The 14980-nt window shown below is 43.7% G+C and overlaps 1 protein-coding gene and 1 long non-coding RNA gene across 2 annotated transcripts in view; both read right to left on the bottom strand.

Moving 5' to 3' along the window:
• The window catches only part of LOC147309449 (serine/threonine-protein kinase pim-2-like), a 581324-nt gene that overhangs the window by 414848 nt on the left and 151496 nt on the right, over positions 1-14980 (bottom strand). The gene's annotated exons all lie outside the window — the stretch shown is intronic.
• On the bottom strand, positions 8747-9799 carry LOC147309454 (uncharacterized). Its single transcript, XR_015125858.1, has 3 exons — positions 9741-9799; positions 9396-9513; positions 8747-9081 (listed from the first exon to the last, which is right to left on the bottom strand). It is a non-coding gene; the product is annotated as an uncharacterized LOC147309454 (long non-coding RNA).

Below are 14980 nucleotides of genomic sequence, written 5' to 3'. Positions count from 1 at the left end.
AAGGTCATTTTTGGGCTTTGCTGGGTACTACCGGCGATTCATCCAGGGTTTTTCTAATATTGTAAGGCCGTTGAATGAGTTAACCGCTGGTTACCCACCATTGAGAAAAGGAAAGAAAAGACCCACGAAGCAACAAAGCTCCATGTACCATAGCCCGAAAGAGCTATTTGGTGACAGGTGGACTCAAAAGTGTCAAGAGGCTTTTGAACAAGTCATTGGTAGGCTAACTTCAGCCCCAGTGTTGGGCTTTGCCGACCCCAGACTCCCATATATCCTCCATACGGATGCTAGTACCATTGGCCTTGGTGCCGCTCTGTACCAACTCCAGGATGGACAGTTGAGGGCCATAGCCTTTGCTAGCAGAGGACTTTCAAGAAGTGAGATGAGATATCCAGCCCACAAGCTGGAGTTCTTGGCCCTTAAGTGGGCTGTCACCGAAAAGTTCTCAGACTACCTGTATGGTACAGAATTCACAGTAGTGACAGACAGTAATCCGTTAACGTACATCCTAACATCAGCGAAGTTGGATGCAACGAGTTACCGTTGGCTCTCAGCCTTGTCTACTTTTTCATTCCAACTCCAGTACAGGGCTGGCAAACAAAACGTAGACGCGGATGCACTGTCTCGTCGTCCCCATGGTAGCCCAGGTGATGATCCTGTCTCACAGAAGGAAAGTGAAAGGATCCGGCAATTCGCCCTCACTCACCTCAGTGGCGATGACAAAGAAATGGTTTCTAGGGAGGTTGTACAGGCCATCTGCGAAAGGCATTCAGTTAATTCTGCAGGCCTGGATTCAGGGTCATTCACTTGCCCAGGTTTGGCTTTAGTTGAGTCCTTAGCCTTACATGCTACAGCTGTCCCTGATAGCTTTGCAGGGGAGCTGTTGAATGGTTCTCCTCTTCCCCCGCCTATGGCAGAGGATGAGCTCAGACAGAAACAGAGGCTAGACCCAGCTCTCGATGCTATAGTCACTCTGTTAGAAACTGGTCAGACCCCACCTCCCAGTCTTAGAGCAGAACTACCTGAGCTTCCCTTGTTGCTGCGTGAGCTCTGTCGTCTTGAACTGCAGAATGGAGTTCTTTACCGAAAGAGGCAAACCGGTCCAGACATCTCCTTTCAACTCGTGTTACCCGAGGAGTTGAGGTCAGTAGTCTTCCAACACCTCCACAGTAACATGGGCCACCTAGGAACTGACCGCACTATTGACCTGCTCAGAACTTGGTTTTACTGGCCAAAAATGCAGACGTCAGTTGAAAAAATGATCAACACGTGTGAACGGTGTGTTCGCCGGAAGTGTAGGCCAGAGAGGGCAGCTCCCCTCATGAACATCAAGACAAGCAGGCCCCTTGAACTGGTCTGTATAGATTATCTATCTATTGAGCCAGATCAGTCTAACACTAAGGATGTATTAGTTATGACTGATCACTTCACTAAGTTTGCAGTAGCTGTCCCTACACCCAACCAACGAGCGCGCACTGTTGCAAAGGCCCTCTGGGAGAACTTCATTGTTCATTATGGTGTCCCAGAGAGACTTTTAAGTGATCAAGGCCCCGATTTCGAATCGAAGACAATAAAACAACTCTGCGAAATTATTGGCATGAAAAAGATACACACAACGCCATACCACCCCAGAGCCAATCCAGTTGAGAGGTTCAACAGAACACTTCTCCAAATGCTTGGTACCTTGAATGACAATGAGAAGTTGCATTGGAAAGAGTATGTAAAACCTCTAGTACATGCATATAATTGTACCAAGAATGATGTGACGGGCTATTCGCCTTATGTGCTGATGTTTGGGAGACAACCAAGGCTTCCCATTGATCTAGTATTTGGGTTGCCTGTGAATGCTCAGAAGAAGTCACACTCCCAGTACGTCAGTGATCTAAAACATAGGTTGGAGGAGAGTTTTAAGATCGCAACCTCAAACGCACAAAAGAATGCTGAGCGCAATAAAACTCGCTTTGACAAGCAAGTGGTTGACTCAACTCTCAACGTGGGTGACAGGGTTCTCGTGCGTAATGTTAAACTGAGGGGAAAGCATAAGTTGGCAGACAGATGGGAAGATGATGTGTACGTAGTTCTGAGAAGAGCAGGCGAACTACCAGTCTATACGGTCAAACCGGAAGCGAAAGAAAGACCAGTCCGAACATTGCACAGAGACCTGCTCCTTCCTTGTAGCTTCATACCGGTCACAGAGTCAACTGAAACCAGTCCCAAAAAGCCCCAGGCTCGGCGGAACACAAGGCAAACTGTTGTTCAGGAAGACGACGACGACCTCGACTCCGAGTATTTACCAGTACCTACCTGGATACCAATCTCCATTACCAGCTCTGTCAAGCCAACTCTCGTTGTGCCCCGCACTGAAAGTGTGCAAAGACAATTTCCAGCTTATGGTGAAGCCGAACGTGACAACCCCGCCGAACGTGACAACCCCGCCGAACGTGACAACCCCGCCGAACGTGACAACCCCGCCGAATGTGACAGACAATCAGAGGAAATTGAGGAAACTGAAGTTGTGAACTTACCTGAAACTGCAACTGAGAACTTACCCGAACATGTGGACTTACCTGAGCCTAGTTTGCGGGAGACCAACGTTCAAGTTGAAAATCCTGTGGAAAGGACCCAGCAACCTAGTGAGCAAGTCCTGCCCGAAGTGGATGAGACGATGCTAGAGCGTCCTAATGACCAAGAAAGAGTCATAACTGAGCAGCCCAGTTCATTTGGTTCACAGAACAGCTCTCGGGAAGAACATGACATTCTTCGTCGATCTCAAAGGTCACGTCAGACACCAGAAAGGTTGCAGTATTCTACCTTAGGTAACCCCTTACTGTATGTTGTTAATGCAGTATTTAATAGCCTAAACGAAGCCATTTCAAGCTCTATGCAGTCTAACCATTTGGATGCACAGGGACGTGCATACCATCAAGTGGGGAGGGTGTAACCCATATTTGAGTATGGCTTAACTAGAATACACCAGAATAAAAGAATCATTAATCTAAGCAGCACACTTCATTTGTAATGAATAAACCATAGGTGCAGCAGTTAAGGAGTTAACTGTTCTGGTTTAGACATGTGCTACTCTAGGCCAATGAGCTGCTGAAACGTGGTACAGGCTCCGCCTGCCGCCCCTGCCTAGGAGGACACAGATTTTTCTTTTCTCTCTTCCGCTCGCGAACTTTCCATGAGCAAGCTAGTGAGGAAACGAGACACAGCGATTTACTGAGACGAGTCGAGAAAGGTCGGGAGTTAGAGACGACGCCATTTCATCGGTCGTGCGCCATCTCGCGCTGCTCCGTCTTTCTAATTCTGAGATCGGTCAGGTTTTTTCTTTTCTTTTGTTTGGTTTTGTTTTTTTGTTTCTTTGGTTTGTATCTTCCTGGTGCATTCCAACGGATCCTGAGATTGATGGCGAGCCAACCCCGTTGAAGGACCAAATGACTTTGTTCTGTCCTGCACATCAGAGTGTGGTAGGCCAGATGCAACAAAACAGAGACACACCACGCCATTTTGTACTCGTAGTCCCCTTTTTTCACACACATCCCCCTGGACTCACGGGCGGGTTGTTTTAAGGACACGTTTTACGGACTCTGTACATTCCATGAATGTGGACAAAAGTGAGTGTGAGCGGTCGGAAATAACCCTCCAGCTGATTAACTGTTGCTATTTGTAAACGAAGTCTGTGAAAATGCAAATAAGTGTTAACATTTATATGCTGATGATTGACATTGTGGTTCATTGTTAGATGTGAACTGTACCTCTAGAAAGGGTGCACCCAGGTAAGATTTCTTTTTTTGTTTTCATCGAGTGATCACTGTGATGTTGCCAAAAGGTGTTATTGAGAGAGTACCGGTACCGAAAGGGAATAATTTCATTTGTAAGTGTTTTGTGTGTTTGTCATAATGTCCTGTTATTTCTAATTGAAAAGAAAAATACAATTCTGGCTATTTTTTCAAAACTCGCGGTTGTCTGAGTCTCATTCAGTTCGCCTCTCCTGTACGTAGCCGAACCTACTGGTCCAAATCTTTGAGCTCTTTGGTGTCAAATTTGGGTGACATACTCTTGTTTTGATCTGGGAGTATTTGAGACACGCACATAAGTGTTACAATGGGAATCCCCCGGCAGCCTACGTCTATTGCAGCATAACTAAGGGAGGATTCAGGGTCACCTGGTCCAGCCCTAACTATATGCTTTAGCAAAAAGGAAAGTTTGAAGCCTAATCTTGAAAGTAGAGATAGTGTCTGTCTCCTGAATCCAAACTGGAAGCTGGTTCCACAGAAGAGGGGCCTGAAAACTGAAGGCTCTCCCTCCCTCCCTCCCTCTCTCCCTCCCGTTCAGCTGACTCCTCAGGACTTGCCTGACCCTCTGCAGGTACTTGGTGGTTGCAGCTTTTCTAGCGGCCTCTTCATGGTTCCCATTCGCCTGTGGGATCCCCAGGTACTTGTAACTGTCCTCTATGTCCGCAATGTTGCCTTCTGGTAGTTCAATCCCCTCAGTTCTGACTACCTTCCCTCTCCTTGTTATCATCCGACTACACTTCTCCAGTCCGAACGACATTCTGATGTCATTGCTGTATATCCTGGTAGTGTGGATCAGTGAATCGATGTCTCGTTCACTCTTGGCATACAGCTTGATGTCATCCATGTACAGGAGGTGGCTGACAACTTCTCCATTTCGTCGTCGGTATCTTGTTAATGATCTCACTGAGGGGGTTCAGGCCTATGCAGAACAGCAGTGGGGACAGAGCATCTCCGTGGTAGATCCCGCACTTGATGGTGACTTGTGCTATGGGCTTGGAGTTGGCCTCTAGTGTTGTCCGCCACATCCCCATTGAGTTCCTGATGAAGGCTCTCAGGGTCCTGTTGATCTTATATAGTTCTAGGCATTCCAGGATCCAGGTGTGGGGCATTGTAATCAATCCAGGCAGTGCACATGTTGGTCAGTCTGGTCCTGCAGTCTCGGCTGACTGCTTGGTCTGCCAGTAGCTGGTGTTTTGCGCCTCTGGTATTCTTGCCCATCCCTTTCTGTGTTATGGGTTGTGTCCTTCTCCCATATGCTCTTCCAGTATTGTTCTGTCTACAGCCTTGGTGGTGCTGTTCTCATATTGTTCCCCTGCCAGTGAGAGTACACCTTGGCTGGTTCTGTGGAGAACAGCTGGTTTATTCTCCTGCCTTCTATCTCTCTGGTGTACCTCTTCAAGCGTCTGGCCAAGGCTGTAAGTCGTTGCTTGGCAGTTTCCAGGGCCTCAGGTGTGGACAGCTTCCTGTACTTCTTAGGCACCATCCTCATCGCGCCTTTCTGCAACTCCGATAGTTGGCTAACCTCCCTCCGTGCTACCTTGATCTTAGCCTCTAGCCTCCTTCTCCATGGAGGATACTGCCCCTTGTGGCTGTTCAACTTGTAGCATCTCACTGATCACTGCTGTTCTTTTGGCTTTATGCATATTGCATAAAGCCAAAAGGTTCAAACTAATAAAACAAGCTTTAAAAAGAGACTTTTTTATTTGATTAAATTTTATATGCTGGATTAAGCAGAAAAAATTGAATTGAGCTGAAATGTCTGTTGCGTTATTACGTATTCAGGTTGTGCGTCATGTTTTTAAAATGTAACTAATTAATAAAATAACTACTTACTCACACCTTGGCTCAGGCGATTAGAGGATCATCAGGGGGTCCTTTTGTCCCTCTGTGGGGGGAAACTCCCACTAGGTTTATATCTGGGACTCTCCACCATTTGACCTTAGAACTGAAGAAGCTTCTCAGATGAGAGGTGAAACGTCTTAAAGTAACTTAAAGAAGTCCAGACGCTTTTCTTTGCAAGCTCCTTTGACTACGATGACCTGGATGACTAAGAACCTTCACAGACATAATCAGTACTTACTACTTACATTAGGACAGCAAAATAATTGGATATAAAAAAGCGCATCTTAGAGAGACAGAGGTTCATCAGTCTGTGAAAAATGTGAGCATAATGTTTGTCAGTGTAAAACTGGGAAGACTCTGAATGCCGTGTTAACTACACTACATAATATTATCAAAAATTCAGAGCACCTGGAGGAATCTCTGTGCGTACAGGACAAAATGAGAATCAGTTTGGTAATGATAGATATGATTCTGTAATGGAAATCACTGCATGGACTCAGGAACACTGAAGCAAAATGGATAACTGTTCAAACAAACCAAAGTTTGAAATTTGTTTTGGAAAACATAGATACCTCATCTTCCGGACTGAAAAGTAAAGTGACCATCTGGCTTGTTATTAGCACTCAGCTAAATAGCCAGCAGCTCTGATGGTGTATCAGTGTTTATAGAACTGGCAGCTTGCACATGTGGAACGTCACCAGCAAAATGCTGAAAAATACACATGGGTTTCAGAGAAACACATGCTCCAGCACAGACAGCTCCTTTTTAGGGAAGGCCTTCTATATTTCAACAAGACAACCCTAAACCTCATGCTGGACCTGTTAAAACAGTAGGGCTTCATAGAAGAAGGGTCCAGGCAATACATATTTTGCATCAAATCACAACAACACAGAACACTTAAGATGCTTCATATTGTAAAGACCTTACACTGGAGAAAACCCCAACAATCAAAGGAGCTTCTTTGAGCAAGCATTTGTTGTTGTTGTCCAGTCTGTGTGCCAAATATCCTAGGGCAAGATACTAACACCAAGTTGCTCTCCGATGCATCCACTGGAGTATAAATGTGTGTGAATGTTAGGAATCACTCAAGCATAAGAAGAAGAGCTTATGTCAATGAGGCATATTGCATAAAGCGTTTTGACTGCTCCAGGAGTGCTATATAAGAATCAGTCCATTTACCATTTGCACTTTGCAACAGTGGGACTATAAAAAGCATCAAAAACGAAAGCCTTGACTGTATTTGCATTTGCCAAGAGTCTGTTTGTAGCTGGCATGGAATTGTTTGTGCTTGACAGTCCAGTTTGACAAAATGTTTCTTATCTCTGGAAATGTGTGAAACAATCCTAAATTCAAAAATCCCACATCTGCGCACCAGGTATCTCTTGTACCCGGAAAAAATTAAAAAAATATTAATGAGCTAGCTGTTTAATTGGATGTGTATCAGAAAAACACAGTGTAGTTTATTTTTAGTCATTCAGTATAATAAACCACACTGAAATACACGGACCTGCAGCTAAAAATACTTCAAGGAAAAACAAAACTGTGATACAACATTCTTCATATTTGAGTAACAGTCTCCAGCAGTTGTAGGAAATGACTAGTAATGAAACTGTTAATAACAACGTTTGTAAATGACTTCTGTTGTCAGGAGCAGAAATGATAGTAATGACCTCGAGGAAATGGCTTTGTGACCCTTTCCAGGCCGAGAGAAGTTACTTTGTTTCTCGGTTGTTTCTTTCGATTGTGCTGTGATGTTTTATGAGCTCTTCTAACCTACTTAGCTTTGTCAGGCGTGTCTCGTTTATCTGGGTGTGGCTACTGAAACTGAACTCAGGGATCCAAACAAACGTCATTCAGGGTTCATTTATGAGTTAACAAAAACACTGCCTTTTGTATTTACTCAGGCTATTTTTGTCTAATAGTAACTTTGATTTAATGATCTAAAATAAAACGTTCAATCTCCATATTTCAGCTTTTTTCTCTTACTGTGAACCTAATGCTCCTTTTTACATGTAAGAGTCACAAATATGCCAAAAAAAACAAACAAGCCCCAAAACAAAAAACAAACAAACAAAAAAGAACATTGAGAAGTGGGCAAATACTTTTTCGCAGCACCGTGAAGCTGAACTTTTCGCTCTCAGCTGGAGATAGACGATTTGTCCTGCCATCAGTGCAGTGTGAGGAGTTTATATGCAGAGAAGACACCTGAGAACATAATGAGAAGCTGGACGGAAGCTAAAGGTGGAAGCTTGTACTTATTCCTCCCACTACCAGTCAGCCTGTCTCTGACTCCATAAAAGAAAGCAGCAGCATGTGTTTACAGTTACTGTCAGCTACAGTCATAAAACATGTGGACACCGGGTGTTTACACCGCAAGACTGCACCACACATCACAGGAGGCCGAGGACTGTGCGCAACATTGCTGAAACCTTTGTGTCCTGTGTATTTGTGAGCATTGCAGCCTTTTGTTTAACATGAACTAAACTTTGACCGAGGCCTTGTGAGTTCTGTTTTAAAGCGGAGAGTTGTAGAACAATTTTTGCATCACTCATGTACAAATATATTTGTTTGCATGTGTGTGTGTGACAGAGTCCTTCTGTTATCAGTGCTGACTCCTCCTGAGACCTGTTTTAATGAGATAAACTCCCCCAAAATAAATGACAAAAACACAGCTGGATGTCAGATGTATGGAAACGCTGAGTATGCTGCACAGTGGGGACGGTGGCTCCTTCTGACTCATCAGAGCAGCTCCTTTGATCACTCAGGAAATATGGAGGCCTACAGTTCCTTTATCACCCTCATTAATCTCTCTCTCTCACACACACACACACACACACACACACACAGCCAATAAATCCACAAACAGAATTACAGAGAAGATGATGACTTATGGGGATGTGGTGATTCTGATTCTCCGGTGGTAAATTCCTCAGAAGTGAGTGACAGTAACAATTTGTGACTGAAGGCTGTGGACAGCGAGAGCATAGCTATCCTATTCTGATCATATTCTGGTCTCAGTGAAGAGAAAGCTCCTATGGAGCCACGTTTGCTTGTCTGGGCATCAAGGACAGATGGTGCTGGAAGGAGATATTTGACAAAACTGTGATGTGATGGACAGCCCTACAGGCCAAAGCACTGGATCTTTATTTTTGTGGTATGACAGGAAATATTTAGAGTACAGGAATTTAAATTAAAAGCAGAGGGAAATGAAGATCTAGTGTACTGGAGGCCCTTCTTGTATATTGGCTGGTTGAGTGTGCCTGAGCTTGTGTGTGTTTGTTGTACGCTGTAACACTCCTGTGGCTCCACCTGCCTCTCCTGCTGTCTTTCAGCAGCTGTGGCTCAGCAGGTAGAGCAGTAGACAGTAGTAGATGGCAGTTTAAGTCCTTGGTTCCTCCAGTCCACATTGCCTTGAGCAAGACATTCAGCCGCCCAAGCAGCTCTGCAGGCAAGACATGCATGTTAGCACATGTGTATGAATGAGAGGAAAATTGCTTAGCATTCCATCCAGTGAGGCTGAAACACTACTAAGATTGGCCAAAATAATACAAGCACATGCCTTCAATTGTGTATTGTGGTTTGTCTAGGTCTGGTGCAGGGTTTTGTGATACATTATGTTTTGTACAGTGCAGTATATTTTTGACCCTGTGTGATGTCAAAATTTTGTGTTATTGCTTGTATTACGCCCAGTATTGTTAGGAGTACATTTGATACACAGTATATTTACTGCCAGTACTGTTGCTGTATTATTGTTACCCTGTGCGAGGCTCTTGGTACTCTGCGCTTTCTTGCCTCTCGCCCGCTCATCCACGTCACTCTTCTTCCCCTCTGAAGGCTTTAGGCTCATCTGCAGCTGACTGCTGTACTTCTCATGCTGAAACAGAAGAATGAGGCAAACGTACTCAAGGTACTGCAAATTGCATGTACTCACGGTACTGCATGTGCTCACGGTACTGTACATGCTGTGTGTAGTCATGAGAAATTCATGACGCTCTGAGTAGTTTTGGAAATGCAAACTAAATGCAGTTAAACAAGGAAATTAAATAACACCCTCTATGCAGTAATTTGTACAATAGAAAACACACACCCACAAACACCAACCTTTAGGGCCTCCTCTGGGACTTTGTGTTGACTTTTCTCCAGAACATAGACGTGAGAATGTGAACAACAGCTCAGAAAAATATTAAAATTATCACACACACACACACACGCACAGAAACACACACGCGCGCACAGACACGCACACAAACAGTGCGTGTGTGCGTCTGAAGGATATCGTATCCGAAGCGGATGATGTCGGACAGTTTGAGGGTGATGTAGGTCTGATCAGGAATCCGAAGGTCGTTGTCTGCAGGAAACAAACAAACAAACGTCCAGGTGAAAGTTTCTGATTATGATCCTGAAGTCCACTCTGAAGGTTTTCACTCTTTTGTGATTTTACAGTTCTTGCCTGTTTAAATTAAAGTGGAATTAAATTTTTTTAAGTTAATAAAAAAAAAAAAAAAATCTTTGTACTGTAAATGGCCTGCATTTGTATAGCGCTTTTCTAGTCCATAGGACCCCAAAGCGCTTTACACTACATTCAGTCATTCACCCATTCACACACTGGTGATAGCAAGCTACATTGTAGCCACAGCTGCCCTGGGGCGCACTGACAGAGGCGAGGCTGCCGGACACAGGCGCCACCAGGCCCTCTGACCACCACCAGTAGGCAAACACGGGGTTAGTATCTTGCCCAAGGATATTTGGCAAGCAGCCAGGATGCAGCCTGGGATCGAACCACCGACCTTCTGATTAGGGGCTGACCTGCTCTGCCACCTGAGCTACAGCCACCCTGTGACCTGTGACTTTAGGCATCACCACCCCCCACCTGTGTTTGCTGCTGATTGGTGGATACCTATGATAATGTACTGATATGTTGTGTATGGCTCACCCCATTGAGGCTGCCCAGGTCCTTCACCAGGTGTTCATCAGTGGTCGGGTTGTAGTTGATGACAGCGTGCTGTTTGTCCACACTGCGAGACTGAGACACACACACATACAACTCTTTTTGCTTACTTTCACTGCGACTCAAACAAGACACCATTACAACTTCCTTTTTCAGACCAACCTAGAGGGAGGCAATTTCTACTAACCCGAACACCTGCACAGGTCAGCCTCACCTGAAGCATCAGCTCGCAGTCCTCTCGGCCCACAAAAATCATCTCTCGGGGGAGGCGGTGTCGAGTCCCCGAACTGCTTACCAGGAACCATGATGTCACACTCATCTTCACAGGCCTGCTGAGAAACCCCAGAGCATCCTGGGAAATGAAGACAGAGGCAGGTGATACAGGTGGGTTTGTGCGGGCCTGTTGTGCCACCGTGACAGATTTTAAATATTTAATCAGACAAAATGAGTAATTTCAGACGATCCTGTGTGTGTTTGAATCCTGACAGCTGAGGCACCTGCAGGTGTGTAGTCAGGTCCAAAAGGACCTGCAGGTTGTCCACACCAGCCTGAGTCTGAGGTTCAAACACCTTCAACTTTCAATTAAGCACTGAATGAACTCCTACAGACATTTTTATTCACAGTGCTCTGATTACAGAGGTTCGGCACAGAAACGGGGTCATGCAGTCAAATATGTGATATTTATTAAAAACACAGAGCATGAGCAAATCAACTGTTCATTTCATCTTTAGAGTTAAAAGTTGAACTAAAGCACTGACCAGCAGAAAATAAAACACAAGCGCTTTATAAAACTTCTAATTTGAAATAACGGCTCAGAGATGATTCTGTTTCCTGGGAACGGGTTAAAGATATTTCCTATTTCTAACAGGAAATATCCAACTGTCAAATGACCACATGATCTCACACACACACTCGCACAGGTGAGAGTCACTGACATTAAAACTTCAGTTTTAGTGTTTTTCTGCACATATACTGCAGTATCATCAGTACTGTCAATACTTTTGTGTGAACCACACGAACAGATGAAGTGAGAGTTTGGAGTTTGAGCACTGGGTTTTGTATGCAGGAGCTCTTGCAGACACAGCTGAAGGATAGATGAAGCTCCTCTGCAGCACAGACAGCAGTGCCACAGACGCTCTGTCCAATCAGAGGCTGACACACGGGCACACATGGAGTAGATCAGCTCCTCCATCAGTCACTGAGACTTCACATCCACTCTGGAGCTCACTCTGTGAAGCTCTGCCCTTCTCAGGAGGTCAGAGGTGATTGGACAGCTCACTCCAAAGGGTTCCATAGGTAAAAAGTCTGGGGAAGGGAGGGGGGGATCTTCCTGTTTTTCATCACGGCATAGAACCAGTGAAGAAAACTGCTCATGATGTGGACAAGTGTGCACAACACACACTCAGATGCACATACACACAGACAACCACAGACACTGAGCTGATGCTGGAGGAGAGGAGCGGCTCTTCAGCAGCATCTCTCCAGGCCTCAGCGCCTCTCGGCGGCTGCTGCCCAGAGCTGCTCCTCCTGTCCGGTTCCGACAGACCGACGGACGTGTTTGTGTGAAGGGTGGGGGAGTTACAGACAGTTGACAGACAGGCTCTCCTCCTCCACGCCCTGCCCTCCCCCTCTCTTACCTCCGGGCTCTTCCCCGCTGCTCTTCGCTTCTTGGATCTGGGGCTGGCGTGCTGCGGGCAGAGCATGAGCGGGTCCCGTTATCCGGACTCACACGGACTGGGGCGGCTCGGTACGGTGGCCCCTAGAGACAAAGCATGTATAAACTCCAAAACACTTACAAATTCCAAATAGCACGCACAAACTCCTCAACACATACAAAATCCAAAACACATGCAAACTCCAAAACACATGCAAAATCCAAAACACGTAGAAAATCCAAAACACGTACAAAATCCAAGACACGTACAAAATCCAAGACACGTACAAAATACAAAACACATGCAAAATCCAAAACACGTACAAAATCCAAAACACATGCAAAATCCAAAACACGTAGAAAATCCAAAACACATACAAAATCCAAAACACGTACAAAATACAAAACACGTGCAAAATCCAAAACACATGCAAAATCCAAAAGGCGTACAAAATCCAAAACACGTACAAAATCCAAAACACATACAAAATTCAAAACACATGCAAAATCCAAAACACGTACAAAATCCAAGACACGTACAAGCTCCAAAACACATACAAAATCCAAAACACGTACAAAATCCAAAACACGTGCAAAATCCAAAACACGTACAAAATTCAAAACACGTACAAAATTCAAAACACATACAAAATCCAAAACACATGCAAAATCCAAAACACATGCAAAATCCAAAACACGTACAAAATTCAAAACACATGCAAACTCCAAAACACATACAAACTCCAAAACACGTGCAAAATCCAAGACACATACAAAATTCAAAACACGTGCAAACTCCAAAACACATGCAAAATCCAAAACACGTACAAAATTCAAAACACATGCAAACTCCAAAACACATACAAAATCCAAAACACATGCAAAATCCAAAACACGTACAAAATTCAAAACACATGCAAACTCCAAAACACATACAAAATTCAAAACACATGCAAACTCCAAATCACAACGGAAGTGCTCCAGGACGCTAGGGGCAGTGTTGAGCTCGATTTGTAAAATAAACGGCAAGTTTGTTGCAAACACATGGGCTCTAGTCTCCGTTGCGCTTCCCAGGTTGCCTAGCAACTATGATACTAACAGCTGGAAACGTGTCATACAACTTTTTTTGACAGAAATGAAGGAGAACATATTTTTTTTCATTTGTTTGTTTGTTTCTACAAGAGCTTTGTGTGATTTGATAAGTATCTGAGGCTGAGACCACAGGACAGTAAAACATGATTTTTGGGCTTCATTTCTGTACTGAACAGTCATTTAAGATTAGCTAGTAAATAACAATTAGCTAATGTTGTTCATGAGACTAAAGTCATATCACTTTGGTAATGTAAATATAATATGGCCAATATTATGGTTATTATATTAGTCATTATTAGGCATTATAGCAGTGAACATGAACTCTGTGTCAAATACTGAGCTTCAGTACAGATTCAAGTTGCAGTTATTTACATGTCTTACCACCTTAAATCTTTACTCAAAGACAAGTATATAGGAATGACTGCCAAATTTATTTGCCACTGAAGCCGAAGGATGGCATCTGAATAAAACCTCTCTTGACATGCCTAGATGACATTAAAGCTTGGTTGGCTCTAAACTTTTTAAATTTGAATGAAAAGAAAACAGATTTGTTGGTGTTTGGACCCAGTGGCCCCTGTGAGTCCTCTTCTTTTCATTTGGAACCCCTGGAGGTTTATTTTAAACCTGTTGTTACTGCCCTTGGTTTTAAGTTGGACCAGTCCATTTTTATCATTTAAGGCGACTGGCAAGAGTGAAATCTTTTCTTTCTAGGCAGCACTTTGAAACCGTGATCCATGCTTTTATTTCTTCCCCTGTGGACTACTGTAACGCACTTTATGTGGGGGTCAGTCAGTTGTTACTCTGACATCTGCAGCTGGTTCAAAATGTATATTGACAGTGCATATATAGGTGTATCATATATAAGAGACAAATGTTGTTCCTTCAGTATGTTGGCATTACTAAATTTGGCTCAAATGCTTACATACACACTGTAAAAAAGAAAAAGTTGAGAAAACTTAAAATTTCAAGGCAACATGATGCAAGAGATTTTTGAGTTTTCTCAACTTCTGCCAACTGTAGTTGACTTAACTAATATTTTCATGTTCTGCCAACTTGGATCTACTTGTTCACCTAATTAGGATAATCCTTTAAGTCTAACAAAGAAATTCTGGTTTCAATGCCATGTATTTCTGCCTTCACCAAACAAAGATATTCCTGTTGAATTAACATACAATTATTCCCTCCAAGGCCATGTATTCCTAAATTCACCAAACGCAGATATTCTTGTTGAATAATCATACAATTCTTACTCCAGTGAGTTGAAAATTTACCAATATAAATAAAGAAAAATGTATGCTGTTATCGTACTTGAAAAAACACTCAAACAGATATAGAATAAAACAAAGCACAACTGAATGTTATGTAAAAACGTATTTATTTTTTTCAACAGTGCTTTCAGTATATTTCAGAAGGTCATGGGCAGTGGGGTGAATTTCTGTAAAAAAGCAAACAAACAGAAAAAAACGTGTTGCCAGTTTCTTTAGGGTGCTTTGAGCACCCCAGCAGAGACATTAAAATTCCAGAGTCCCGAAAAAAAGAAAAGTGTCCAGCAGCTTAGTCATTCACGTTCACACCCTGACTGTCCTGTAAAAGCTTAACTTAACTATTGCACACTAAATAGGGTAGTGCAACAAACAATTGCCTATG

The sequence above is a fragment of the Aulonocara sp. 'chitande type north' Nkhata Bay genome, linkage group LG17 (assembly GCF_057382095.1).
Source record: "Aulonocara sp. 'chitande type north' Nkhata Bay isolate Kocher_YH1m ecotype deep benthic linkage group LG17, A_spYH_male_GT1.1, whole genome shotgun sequence".
In the NCBI taxonomy this organism is placed as follows: domain Eukaryota; kingdom Metazoa; phylum Chordata; class Actinopteri; order Cichliformes; family Cichlidae; genus Aulonocara; species Aulonocara sp. 'chitande type north' Nkhata Bay.
Note: the sequence above shows the minus strand (reverse complement) of the source record. Positions and strands in the feature narration are given on the sequence as shown.